Source organism: Lissotriton helveticus, chromosome 7, assembly GCF_964261635.1.
Source record: "Lissotriton helveticus chromosome 7, aLisHel1.1, whole genome shotgun sequence".
Taxonomy (NCBI): Eukaryota; Metazoa; Chordata; class Amphibia; order Caudata; family Salamandridae; genus Lissotriton; species Lissotriton helveticus.
Window position 1 is genome coordinate 97,496,810 of NC_136068.1, and position 14,796 is coordinate 97,511,605.

A 14,796-nucleotide genomic window follows, 5' to 3' on the forward strand; every position below is an offset into this window, starting at 1 on the left:
CAGATTCCAAGAAGGCATGCTTGCCATCAAGGAATGGATGTCTGAAAATTGCTTGCGCCTCAACTCGGAGAAAACCGAGGTAATGATCTTTGGAAATCTATCACCGCAGTGGTCCACTCTTTGGTGGCCGACATCCCTCGGAGCCCCTCCAGAACCAGTGAAAAAGGTCAGGAACTTAGGCATTATAATTGACGACAATCTCAATTTTTCCAACCATGCCAACCAGGTTGCGTCGTCTGCTTTCTACAAGCTTAAGATCATTAGAAAAATCCTGCCCTATCTCCCTGAGAGTGCTAGGAAAACAGTGGTGAGCTCCTTAGTACTCTCATCACTTGACTACTGTAACGGACTGTTTGTAAACGCCCAGGCACGGGTGGTGGCCAAACTGCAGCTTATTCAAAATGCGGCCGCAAGGCTACTAGCTGGCATTCCTAAGTTTCAGTCCACCAAGCAAGCGATAAGAAACTTCCACTGGTTAACAGTGAGAAATCGCATTAGATTCAAGACCCTGTGCCTCACCTATAAAGCCCTTAAGGGTCTTGGACCAGCATTTCTCAAACAGAAACTCTATTACTACTCACCAAAAAGATCCTTACGCTCCGAACAGAGCCACCTACTGGTAGTACCACGTACCAGGACGGTGACATGGGGCGATAGAAGCTTTACCAACGCTGCAGCCAAAATCTGGAACATGCTCCCAAAGGAAATAAAACTGTCACCCTCGTTATTTCAATTTAGAAAATTGGTAAAAACCTGGTTATTCGACCAATAATCTGTTCAGTAACAATACGTTTTAAGGCAGATACCACTTCATTCTGGGATTTTCAGCAAAATTATAGCGCCAAGACACCCACGGGTATACGCCGCGCTTTATAAATTTTTAAAATAAATAAATAAATAAACATGTTAGAATTGTTTTTGTTCTAAACAAAGGAGGAATGTTATGTTCTGGTGGCTTGCTCCACAAGACATATTCTGAGGGGTGTGTCTCTGGTTGCACCCGGGACACTCCGCATGTTGGTAGGGCCCATGTAAAGGAGGGGCCGGAAATAAAGTAACCAAATAAAAAGGGGTACCGGAAGCCGAGGCGGGAATAGAGTACCGCACAAATGTTCTACTTGTGTGCGTCTCCTCATTACGCTGTGTGCAGGGCTCGAGTCGGGGGTACACGCGGGTGGACGGCGTCCCCCTCACTCTTTACACAGCGTGGACGCCGTCCCCCCTGCCAAGAAGCTGGGCCCCACAGAAATAACCTGAACGTGTCCCAATGTAATTTTCAGACACCGGGACACATTGAGCATGTGACGTCATTTGCATATTGTCAGTTCCCCCACTTCTTTTTATAGGACTTGTGCTCTGGCTGTGTGCTGTGCCTAGGCCCTCCAACCACAAATCCCTCATGAGTGGCTCAAGCACCCAACAACATGAGCACCAGTTACAATTCGCACATTCATTTTTGTAGTCACAGGAAGATTGCGATTTGCCGAGAGAATGTTGAGCCAACGCAGAGACTGGAAACTGGTTCTCCAGATCCAAAATCAGCAGCTCTGGCCGTTACGCCACATATTCTCCCTACTGCAGAGCATGCTAGATTTTGGGACTTGATGCGAGGAAGGAACAACGGACGTAGAGGTTGGAGAAGATGTATGAGAAGGAAATGTACCAGGTTGTTAATAATAATAAATATGCTTGCTTTGAAATTGGATGCAGGTCCGTTACTTTACACATTGTTGTTATATTTTTCATCACTCCTGTAGCCAACTTATTTGACTCTACTACCATATTCCTCCTAGTCAGCCGCAGCTTTTTCACCCACATATGTGACAACTGTTCTATAAAAATGCATGTCTTGGAGCTACTGTTTCTCAAAATATTCTAACGGGAACCCCTAATCTCTCTCCGTCGCAGCGCCCGTTTGAGTGTTCCTCTGTGTGGCGCCAAAACTGAATTCTTCCCCCTTTCTACCTCTCTCTCACCTCCTCCCATTCAATCGTGGATGGATCAGCTGAAGTTACTCAACAACAAACCCATCATTGTCGACAGCGCGACATCCCTAGGTGTCATACTTGACAAAAGACTCAACCTAATCTCCCACATCAACTCTATTGCCAGGAACCAATGATACCAGTTGCGCCTTCTGTGGGGGATCCGTTGGTTTTTCCAGGAGAAAGACTTAAAAACCTTGGTATAATCAATGGTTCTCTCAAGACTGGATTATTGCAATTCTCTTCTGACAGGCCTACCTAAATCTCACCTCTCCCCTCTCAAATCCATCCTCCATTCAGAAGCTCGCTTCATTACAGGGTCTAAACGAAGTGACCACATCACTCCTATCCTGTCCTCTCTTCGATGGCTTCCGATCGAGGCAAGCTCTATCTACAAAACTGCCTGCATCACGCATAAAGCCTTGCGCACGTCCTCCCCTTGTTACCTGGCAAACAAACTGAAATTGTCCGGAGGCTCGCGACCCTCGCGCAATGCGGAAAATCTTCTGCTTGAGCCCCCAGTCTTCAAAAGGGAAAGATCGATGGCACAATCCTTCTCAGGCAATGCGGTGAGAATCTGGAACTCATTTCCCCCATTGCTCCGTGCCACCTCCTCTACCCGGATCTTCAAAGCTGATCTCAAATCGCTCCTCTTTCAAAGACACTTTCAGAACTAATACTGTCATGCTCAGGCCCCTCTTGGAAGTTAACTCATTGTAAATTTGTATTTTTTTCCCTGTACATTCCTCTCTCCTGCGTGCTTTGTTGGTGTTGGATTTTGTGTTCATGTAACCTTCTTTTTTAGTTTGTAATGTTGTATGTGTTTCCACTGTTCTCTTGTATCGTAACTGGCTCCATTGTTCAGCGCTCTGGCACCTTCGGGTAATGTCCGCGCTTTATAAAAATGCACTAAATAAATATGATATATTTTGGGCAGGGTTGCTATTGATTTCCAATGCATCCCTGGAGTTAGCACCGCAAACGCGTTGTCCTCATGGCGCTGGGGGGCGCCTGGTTAGCAGATCCACGAAGGAGACCTGTCGAAGTCACTAAAGGCTTTAGATTTGACAGATTCCTACCCTGCAACATGGTTCTCAGGACTCACATGTTCCATAAGTAATGTCAGCATTCTAGTTCCATTTCTGGATTCTAAAGGAGGAAGTATGTGGGCTGACAAGACGCGGCCCCTCAGGGATTCACAGGCCGAACGGTACCACAGACGCTATCAAAATGCGTTTTAGAAGCTTTCTAAGACCGCTGTGGCCTAGAGATTTCCTCGCTGCACGGCTCCGTTCATTCCGTTACCGAGACCTTTCAAATAACCGCCGTTCGCCCATCCGTTCACTAAAGTAAGGAGGCCTCGAAGGGACACGCCCCCTGACAGCAGGCGGAAAGGAGGACACTACAGGCAAACCAGCTGGCTTTAATGCTAACCAATGAGCAACTGACAGACATTTACTTATCCCATCACAAACCACAATACGTCTAAGAGCCAATGAACGGAGAGCACTTCCTGGCCAATCCTGTTGCAAGTGTTCATCCAACGAATCCACGGTCATTACGCTTTTCAGGGCAAATAGGATACGTTTCCTCCAATGTGATTGGTGGTGAGTACCTGGGTGGGTAGCCGCCTGATCTCTGGTATTGCTCGCCATAATTATAGGACAGCAGACGTCCTTAGAAGGAATAGTAACGGACAGTGGATGTCGGTGTCCGATAACGGACTGTCCTTAGACATTTTGCACAGGTAGGCTCCGTTTCCCGCCGCTTTCGGGGGGTGTTCAGTGTAGTCATATTTGATACCCTGTTTGGTATGTGCCAGGGGGCGTGCTTGAGGCAGTCTGTTTTCTTACCTGGCCTCTCCTAGGTACCTGTGTGTGATGTTTGGGGTTTTCCTACCCTCAACAGATGGACTAAGAAGGTTACAGTTGTGCGTTTGCGGAATGTGGGTAATGTCAGGTTGATGACTGACCTACACAGGTCCTCGATTGCCACAACCTCGTTTTGTTGGACGATTAATTAGCTTATTCACTCCATTTTTAATTAAAGATGTATAAGAATCCATTTTCTAACTCCAAAAAATGCTCTAATCACTAAGTCTTAATAAAGCAAAACAAACATGCGGAAAAGCTTACAATGTTAAAAAGTCAATATGTGTATATAACCTGCAGCCAAACATCACTGTTCTATAAATGTCAAGATCAAATGTCTAACTATTTTGATAAAGGTACATGAAGCAGGTTCAACAATGTTTGATGTGTAGGGTTTATGTTTCCCAAGCAATCGCTTCTGTTGCTGAGTCACTTATGTTTGTTTATGTTAATTTTATTTATGGATGTTAAATAGAATTCTGCGTCCATGTGCTTTTATATCTATCGCGCATTATATCATTGTCATGTTATTAGTTGTAAACAATATATTTCAGGCTATCACTATGATGTACCTGTCATTTCCAAGCGTAGCTTCTGTTTCCAGTCTGAGCGCTTAACATCGCCGAGAAGCCATTGACCATGAGACATCAGCGGATTGCCCTTGTACAGATTTTCTTGTTAATTGATTGTTAGCAGGCACTTGTATATTGGGTAGTAAATTGCGTTTTCTCCAAATTCACCAACAGGTTGTTTGTTTGATACGGACCTCTATTGTTATTTTGTTGACCCTCACAAAAATATAAGGGTAGTTTTGCAAATTATGCAGTTTTACATCCTAACCGGTATTCCTCATTTGGGCCGCTATTCTGCCTTTAAAAAAATAGTGAACTTTCTAGGTGACAGGAATGCCCGCTTTCAAAATATAAAAACAGAATAACCCTTTCCAATATTTTAACAGTACCTACTACTATTCGTACAACTACCAACTACTACTAATTTCGGCTTTGAAATTACATTCTGAACACTACTTACATTTCTCCATGTCTGCAAAATGTATGGATAAGTTGTTGCAGCTTTTCATCTATTCATTTACTTACGCAATAAACTAACAGATGAAAATTTATAGATAGCTGCTAACACGCTTTCTTTGAAAACGCTGACCGTACCGCGTTTAGAGAGTTCCTTGGCAAAAGTGTTCTTGTGCTGTGTGTGCGCCCTCTTTGTTACGTTCTTTCTCAACATCCATTGTTTAACTTATTTTGTAATACTGATCTCTTTATGATCTCACTGGCCAATATTGACTTGTTGAGTAGGTTTCAAAGGCAGCTGAAAGTTCTTCACCTGCACTGAAGGAATTTTCCTTCAGTTTAACCAACTTGCTTGCTCTGTCTTGATCATGACCATCTCTCTCTCTCGCAGGAACCTTAATTGTAAGAGTAATCTTGACCTTTTTATTGCTGCTTGACAGCTGTATACAGAAGGAACTCTGCAGCAGGTGCATTTAAATCTTAAATTACTGCTAAACACAGCGCCCCCCTGAGGTCAGTGCTCCCCCCTCCATGTCAGCGCTCAGTGCAGCCGCACTGTCCCACCGCCCTATAGTGGCCCTGTAGTAATCTCGGTATTTCTCGTCCAGTGATAACATGCACCTCTGACGAAGCCAGCTCTGTCACAGTTTTCACAAGTTGTTGAAAAATTGTGGGTTTAAATGAGGTACAGGAAGTACATTTCTCAAATTACGAATTGCGTGGCCGTTTTTGACGTTCTGTGTGGTATTGAGCGGATGAGTAGACTTGTCTGTCAGGGAATCCTTGCAAGGGGGGGGGGTGTTAATCCTGTTCTGAAGCACAGCCATAGCTCCTTAAACCTCCCCAACCTTTAGGCCCTTGGGGTTACTGGTTGGTGTGTGTCCGCCCCCACTCCCCCTTCGAATTAAGTAACTAGGGTTTAATGACGTTTTATGGGCGCGCAGATTGGGCCCATCCTAAATTACCGTTTGTGTTGGTGAACGTTAAGTACAACAAGCCCGCCCTTCCTCCAGTAGACTATAGTGGAGCAATCCGAGTACATTCCATTCATTTTTGGCACGGGCGTGTGCTGGTTACCAACAGTTTATTGACTTGCAAGCATCACGTGTTGTGGCGAGTGATTATGTTGTGAATTTGGCACGCCAGGCAAATTAATCTTCCTTTAATTGACTTTGTGGAAGTGTGCAATACGTGTGTGGGAGTCGGTACGTGAACTGTGCCCTGCTTGTCTGGGATGGGCACTCCTAGCCTGAAGGGACTGAAGGCAGGAGGAAGACACGTAAGAGATAATTAAGGCTTTCTTTAGATAGTTTGGGACATTTTCCAAGTGCGTTTTTTCAAGCAAAGGCACACATCAAACATTTTTGCAGAGAAAGTGGGATGGAAAGAGATGGGGGAGGGGGGGCTTGTTCTAAGCAGCTGAGCATGTCTCACGTGACTTTCCAGGTTTACTAAATTGTTTCCAAATACTTTTCTTGCGATCATGTGACCCGTAGCCCTTGGACTTAGACTGACTGGGATGTCTACCCACAGTGTCTTGCCTTCATTTTAGTTCACCTTTTGGTGTAATGACTTGCCTCTTTTTCCACTGGACGTTGATAGTACACACTGGGGGGGGGGGGGGGGGGGTGTTGGTTGGTTGGGTTGGGTTGCCAGGGTGAGTTCCTCCCTTTTGTGTGTTGCGTTCTGCCTCCTGCACTTGATTTGATACCTGCTTCTTCTGGACTGTTTTGATCATTTTTAGACCAAAGCTATTGCTTACTGCTCCTTCTCCGCCCTGTAGCTATTACGTGTCACCTGTAATCATTTGGCTCTGGTAGGGTTCTGTCTGGGACGGTTTATTTGCAAAACACTGTTTGAGGTCTAAGCAAATATCATGTTTGGGCTTGGGCCAGTGCCTAGCTGTGATTGGGCTGTTGCGAATGTCCCTGAACCAGTTGCGTCTCGACCTTCAAACGTCCACAGTCTTGCAACATTACTCTGTCACTGTTCCTGCGGGACCACGAGGTGTCCCTTTGCACACTCTTATGCTTTCATGCTGTAGTAGCCAGTTATGGATTTATAAACATCAGAGACAGGAGCAAAAACTCTAGAAAGTGCATTCCACACAAAGGCTGCCCATCCATTACAAAGTCTCCCACCACACCCCAAAATGCGGGGGTGCAAAAGTCACTGTCAGAAAGTACCACAGACCAGGTCCGCATATTGATCCGTGAACCGCTGAAATGGTTGGGATTCCATCGAAGTAAATAGATTGGGATTCTGGGTAACAATTCGAGAATGTTTAATCAACAGCTTTTTTTTAATATATTGATCGGCAACAAACTGATGTTCTGTTTTAAAAATTTGCAGACTTTATGGATGTTTTTTTTGTAATACTGTTAAGGTTTTAATTAACTAAAGAATAAACTCCCTTTGAACGGTCAGAATGTACAGTTGAGACATACAAGGTAAGTTTAGTTAAAAGGCTGTTTGTGAGGTCCCAGTGGATCCGAGAATGAAATAATCGTACAAAGTGCTTTGATAAGGTCATAAGGAAGTAGCTGCTGAAAATGTTGCCCCATTGCATCCTACAAACTACAGGCGATCACGTCACAGCTGATCATTCAACAAGTGTTCAAATGACAAAAGCATGCAGGAGGTTCCTGTGGAAGCCAGGGCCTCCAGACTTTAAAATGCTCTGATACCCAGTTTAAGGACCGTACCAAAAAATTTGCACATTAGAAAACTCTTGAAAACATTGTTAAAAGCAGCAACTGAGGAATACCCTGATACGGACCATCGCCATGCGCTCGGTCAGTTTGTAACTAACCAGTTGTCCGACAACTCTTGAAGTTTTCAAAGCTTTGAATGAACTAGAATAGAGACATGCTTCTCTTTTGGTGCTTACATTAAACTAGTTTGTTCCTCAGTAAGCAAAGGGGACCTTTATCTGAGTCACCTAGAAAAAACTACAGCTGTCTGGCCTGCAACAAAGTGCTGCTCTGCATTTGGTCTCTTCAGCTTTTTAATACATGTGCAAGTGAACAATATGATTTGTTTTCACTATAAAAACTATTGTTTCATAAGACATGAACATTTTATTAAAATTTCTGTTGTAAGATTGCTCACAGTCCACTTTTTTTCTGACCTGTGTTGTTCACTGCTATCTTAGTAAGGAGACCGCGCTCTCAACAATGCTTACTCTGTTATTACATGCAGTGTAAGCAAACTGCTACCCCAATACTGCTGGATCCAAAGAGCTCACATAATGCACCTTTACCTTGTTGTACATTGCCCAGTATCCTCAGTCCTGAGACCTTTTGTAGAGCTTGTGCAAGGCACTCCTTTCCTTACATGCCATTTGAACTGAGATCTCAGTAATGAGACTTTAGACAGACCTCTCACAGTGCATCAGTAGCCTTCCCTGTAGTATACCCGGCTATCCAGGTGCTGAGACTGTACACTCTCCCGTAAAGCTCTTCCATTTTGCCCCGGAGTTTACCCGCGTCTCCCAGAACTGAGGCACCCACTGACCTTCAGAATATAATTCAATCCTAAACTTGAGTGCTATCTCAATACTGAGGTCTGCACAGATCTCATATTGCATATCCAGCAGACATGCTATATTCAATGCACTCCCAATATTGGGGCATCCACAGAACTCTTCCCAATGCACTTTTGTCCTGGTCTACACTATCAGTTCTGAATATATTTGGGCCTTGTATATAAAGATTATATTCACAAAGAGTGGTTACAAATTGTCCAACTTTTTTTGAATACAAACTGACGTGTACAGATAAGTTGACTCACAACATACTGAATTGCAGGGGGTCAGAGAAAAATTTGTTTGATTAAAATTCATTAGGCAGGTCATATTGTGCCACCACCTGTGATTGGCCAAAAACACAGCAATGGTGGACTATAAGGGTCAGCAGGCAATCATGACTGTGCTTGTTTTTAAACGAATTTTATTTTTTATTTTTACATACAGTCACTTTTTCCATGGGGAAATATGACTATTATTTAAAGAAAAAAGAAAAAAAGTTTCACTGAATTGGCATGGCCTGTGGACCACTACCCCAACTCCCTGAAGAATCTCCCCAAAGGGAGTCCTTTTCTACTGGTTTGACAGAGTAAACTCTCCATAGAGTTAACAGTGCCAGCAGTACCCACTTTTCTACTTATATCCACTTCTTTTCTCAATGTAGGTTCAGTGAGTGACAGGGGTTTTATACAGGTGAAGACTGTTTTTCGTAGGGCATTAATTATGTAACCAGGCTTCAGTATCTGAAGAAACTCGAGTTTCCCCGAACAGTTGTATACAGATTGAACACCATGTGCAGGGTAGGTTACACTTTCATCTGTGGTTCACAGTCAACATGAACTCGCCTACCCATGAAGTATAGGGTCAACGTTTCACATAACACAAGCTGTCTTTACTTATGGAGATTGTATGTATGATAGCAGTGATGATGCTTCATTTTATTCTGAGCTATTTTGCTATTACTTTAATAGCTCTAATGGTCTATCTGTTTATATAGCAACATCTACAAAAGATGGATGATGCCATAAACGATGTCCTGAGGGATGTCTTAAGCAGTGCATGGTGGGGGTGCAAGTTATAATTAGCCCTGCTAACTATAACAACTATAACTAGTGAATGTTTGTGGGGTTTTTAAAATTCATAATGTTAATGATGTCACTGGCAAAATCACCTAACTATAATGATTTTTTTTTTTGGTGTAAAATGTACTGAGTTTTACAAACCAACAATCCCAACATAAGGCATTGGATACAGAGCATTGTAAAATGATAGCGATACAGTAAGTAGGAGGAGTATTTACAAGGGTATACATCAGCACAGATAACTTCTCGTACAAGACTCTAAAATCCATGATAGGGGTGACTAAGAGCTGGAAGTGTATCTATCCTTCTTGTATGCTTCTTGTATTTGGGGGGCACAGGCCATGCGCTTCTTACCAAGTGGGTGGGCGACTAGTTAGTTCATGTTTCACTTATCTGCTGCTCATCACAGATCGGCCTATTCACTGGGGTGTTCAAACATGTATCTTGCCGCCCACCTGACCCTCCTGTTTTTCCCCCTCATTCTGCTGTGGACAGGCCATTGCCATGAATGGCTCCTAAATGTTTCTTGGCCTAGATGCAGGTGGCATCTGTTCCCAGAACGTTGTTCATTGTCTATGCCCAAATTTGACCTCTCTCATCCAATCCTTCAACCTGGGGACCTCCCTCCTGCTGCAATGTATGGCTACCCTTTGTTTAGCAAAGGGCAATAGCATGGCTTGCAGTTTTCTGTGTTCTGGTGGTGTGTCTTTCACATATCCTTGTAGACCAATGTGGGGCTTGGTTTCCGCAGGGGTATTGATAATATCATGAACTGTGCGGAATATCTTAACCCAGAATTCAGCCAGCCCAGGGCAATCCCATGCCACGTGTATGAATGTGGCCGGACTAAATCCACATATTTCATCTCCCCTAATCTTCATTCTATGCAACTGAATAGTTCTTCTATAAAACCTGTGGAGAAATTTGAAATGAATTAACCGTAGTTTATAATTGGGCGACAAAGCAGTAAGTTGCTGACAACAAAATGTTCACTGATAGTCGGTTAAAGGGGTTTGTAAGTCGGAATTCCAATCATGTAACGCTATTGGCGTAGTAATGGGGGCTGAATTCTGCATATTGCTGTATAGGCGTGTGCTGAGTCTACGAGGAGATGCTGTCTTGATGATATTTGTAAGTACCAGCAAAGTGGGCGGAGGACCTGGGAAGGTCTCATGTATTTGCTTGCGGGTGGATCGTAGTCTGTAATATAGGAAGAGCGCCGGAAATAGCCCAGCCCGCCGAATCGTGGTCACCGGCAGGGCTCTAAAACTACCATCAGGGTATAGGTCTGCGAAGGTTTGTAGGCCCATATCACTAACTATGGATCTGCTGGCTCCCTCTGTCATCACAGGAAGCATAGGATTATTTGCTATAGGGATGGAGGGGGTGTATAATATTGGCAATTTGGCTCTGCCGTGGAACTTCTCCCACGCCCACCTCAGGGTCTCGACCGCGGCAACACCTTCTCACGGTCGTATGTATGCCTGGAATTTCGCCACTTGGAGGGGCACCGTTGCTGCCTCGTCCATCTCCACTGCAACATGTGGCTGGAACAGAACAGGATGCATCCAGAAATGTAGAAACTGTGCTTATGCACAAGAGGCGTACAGTTGAAAGTCTGTGGCGCTTATTCCTTCCTGCGTCAGTGGCAGCGTTAGCAGCTCCCATGCGATATGCGCCTGCCCGCCCGCCCATACCAAAGCTATTAGTAATGATCTGAGTTTGTTAAAAAAAAAGTCTGTGCGATTGGGATCGGAATATTAACGAATAGATATAGAAATGTAGGCAGGACAACCATCTTAGTTACTGCAACCCTCCCAGCCAGGGAAAGGGGTAGCCCAGCCCAGGCATTTACTTTTCCCTCCAGTCATGTGATGGCTCTCCTGAAGTTCATGGACCAGATCTCTTGCACTTCCCGACTGAGCAATAGGCCCAAATATTTTATCGGACCGTTGGCCCATTGAAGAAGATATTCAACAGAGAACGAGGTGATGGTATCTCTGAGCGGGAAGATGATGACTTTTCCCCAGTTTATGGATATACCGGATAGTCCACCAAAAGGTATACGTTATAAAATGTATATATGTAAATATATAAAATGTATATAAGGGGGGGTGATGTTCTCCTCTGGGCTGTTTTTGTAGAGGGTGATATAGTCTGCGTATAATGTTAGTAGCCCCCTTGTACTGAAGCCCAGGCCTCTTGCCGCGTGGTGTTGCCTGATGTGCACTGCCAATGGCTCCATGGCTATGGCGAACAAGAGAGGGGAAAGAGGACAGCCCTGTCTCGTACCACAAGTAATGTGGGTAGGGCTCGATAGCATACCGTTATGCCGGATCCTAGCGGTAGGTACCGTATATAGTATCCACATTAGTCCCATAAATAAGGGGCTAAACCCCATCCTTGCGAGTATAGCAAATAGATAACCCCACTCAAGCGAATCAAATGCTTCAGTTGCATCTAGGAACACGGCAGCTGCTTTCATGTCAGGATGAAATGGTGTAGGACAGAAAAGAAGGTGCGTAGATTATGTGCCGTAGATCTGTCCAGTATGAATCCCGACTGATCAGGGCCTATGATTAGTGGGAGCAGGGGTTGTAGTCTATTTGCCAGTAATTTCACTAACATTTTGACGTCCACGTTTATTAGAGATGGTGGTCTGTATGAGTCCACTTCGTTGCTGGGCTTCCCAGGGTTGAGCAGCGTGATAATAATAGCTTCCCGCATTAAGGGCGGGGGAATCCCAGTGGTCTGCGCTTCTTCAAAGACTGCAATGAGGTGCGGGGTTACTCCTCGACGTACGTTTTATAAAATACTGTGGTCAGACCATCAGAAACTGGGGCCTTGTCATAGGTTAGGCCTCGAATGACTTGTGCAACATCCTCCACAGTAAAAGGGTTATCCAAATACTCCCTATGTCCCCTGCTCAACCACAGGAGCTTGAGCGATTCTAGGAAAGGCTGCAGGCCCTCCGGATGTGCCTGGAGGGTGGTCGAATATAAATTAGAGTAGAATTGGGTGAATCTTTCCAGGAGTTTAGGTGGGTCTCTGAGAAGGGAGCGGTGCTCTCCTCTAATCTAGATGACGTTTGCGGCATTACTTTGGGCTCGTAGCATGTTCACAAGCGTCTTGCCTGGCCTATCCCCCTCTCCGAATGGTCTGGACTGTGCATGTTTTCCCATAAACTTCACCTCCCAGTGTGCCTCCTCCTAAAACTAGCAGACGATCCTTAAGGTGGACCAGTAAAGCAGGGTTGTTTGTAGTATAAAATTGTGTCTCAAGATTCTTGATTTGTGTTTCAAAGGATGCAAGTGTGTTCCTGATAGCCTTCAAAACCCCTGCTTGGCGCGCTATACATTTCCCTCTAATAACTACTTTAAACACTTCCCAAAGGGATGCCTGTGTTTCAACCATGCCAGAGTTTAACTGAAAATATTTGCCCATGTCTTCTCTGATCTCTTCTTTGAATGCCTCATCTAGTAAGGCATTTGGGGGTGGTCTCCCAGGGTATAGCCTGCTAGGTAATTCAACAGTTTGGCTAAGATCGGCCTGGGTGTCGCTCCGACGGGCGGTCTGGGTCCCAGCGCCTGATGCGCTCTCTCGACCACGAACACCACAGATAAGCCAGGCCCAAACAGATCATTCAGGAGTTCCGACACTTAGGTCTCCATCTTAACGATGGCAGTCGTCTCTGGAATACTTCGCCCTTATGAGAGTGAGGACCATGTCCATCTGCAGCAGTTGCTCTCTGGTTTCCCCTTGAAACTCATGATTGTCAGAGCTTTGGTTCCTGCGGACATCTAGCCTAGTCTCATGTGCCCACTTGTTTTTTGACCTCATCCAGCTGGGAGGTTAGGACATCCAGCTTAGTGTCTATCGTTTTTAGGCTTGATCTTATTTCAAGAGGCAACATGCACAAATCCTCACTGTGTTCCTCAGACTGCGGCATAGAATAACAGTCGGCGTCGACCTCCTCCTCAGTTTCCGGCAGTCTCGTATGCCTTTTATTTTCGAAGGTGAGTTTGGGCTGCTTTGCATCCGTTTTACCCATGGCGTGTAGAGTCTCCATCCTGCTTGGCCCTATGTGTTGTGGTTATAGAATATTACACGTCCCGAGGTTCTAGCCTTCAGCTTCCCCTGTGTCCGAGACAATTCGGCTCTGCCTCAAGGACCCAAGGAAAAACGTGTGCACTTCAGAGTGTCTGTTCGGTCTGCAGAACATGTATGTCTCTTGGGTGCCCTCTCGGTAGGGTGTGCAGGAGTGTTTGTGCATTTTTGCATGGGTTTCTGCAGTGTGCGTGTCTGCCCTTGAATATCTGCAGGGTGTGTGTGTCAACATTGTATGTGTCCACAGTGTGTGTGACATTTTGCGTGTGTCACTCTGTAGAGTGTCTTTCTCTGAAGGCTATGAGTGTTTCTGCTGAGTATGTGTGTGTTTCTGTCAGAATGTTTTTGCAGGGTATGTGTATCTGGAGTGTGAGAGTGGCCGCAAGTGTATGTCCCCATTGTCTCTCTCCCGGCTGGCTGTGTGGGCCTGCAGTGTGTCTGGTTCACATTAAGTATGTGCCCAGTGTGTGCCTGTGCTGTGTGTATGTCAGTGGTTCAGTGCATGCCTGTCTGAAGATTCTGGGTGTATCTGTATGCATCATCTGGTATTTGTAAACTAGCTGTAGAACCTACACGTTGTATTCCAGCACAGTTCTCCAAGTACTGGTCTGCATCTCTTTAAAAAACAAAAAACAAAAAAAAAGCAGCAGGTCAGAATATATGACAACCAAAATAGAGCAGATGCATATCCTGCTGCATTTCTGCCTGTGATTGCTAAATTGTTCTGGGAAACCGTACTTAAAAATATTCAACATCCTTTTATAGGAACCTGAAGAGCGGGTTGGTTCAGATCCAATTCCCTCAACGGGAGCCCAGCTCAGATACCGTATGTGCCTGAAAACTAGATAAGTTCCACTCGTTCCAAAGAAAACATGCATGCAGAGGGTGTGTTCGATAAACGGGCCACTAGATGTGCTGGACAACAAAGATTCGGAAAAAGACAGAATGCCTTAATACTTGTATCAAGAGAAAAGTAGCCACATTTTCAGTTGCTTTCCGAAATGGAAATTAATCAAGACCAAGCTGCGAAGGAAGACTTTTATACAGATCGTTGCCAAAATAGTAAAGGTTTCACACCCAATCCTTTGGCTCTGAAAACGCAGCAACAAGAGTAAACCCATGTTAGCTGCATACAAAGTGTGGCTGGCGGTATAACTTCTAACTTTGTTTTTCAAGAACGATATGCTCAAACTACAG

The 14,796-nt window shown here is 44.8% G+C and overlaps 1 protein-coding gene across 3 annotated transcripts in view; it reads left to right on the forward strand.

Moving 5' to 3' along the window:
* The first annotated feature begins 3,499 nt into the window (after positions 1-3,499).
* Positions 3,500-14,796, forward strand: part of OSBPL2 (oxysterol binding protein like 2) — a 341,693-nt gene continuing 330,396 nt past the window's right edge. For 2 of the 3 annotated variants that reach the window (XM_078651593.1, XM_078651598.1), the window contains exon 1: positions 3,594-3,732. The gene's annotated coding sequence lies outside the window, so the exon portion shown is untranslated. The other variant, XM_078651596.1, reaches the window with a different exon arrangement.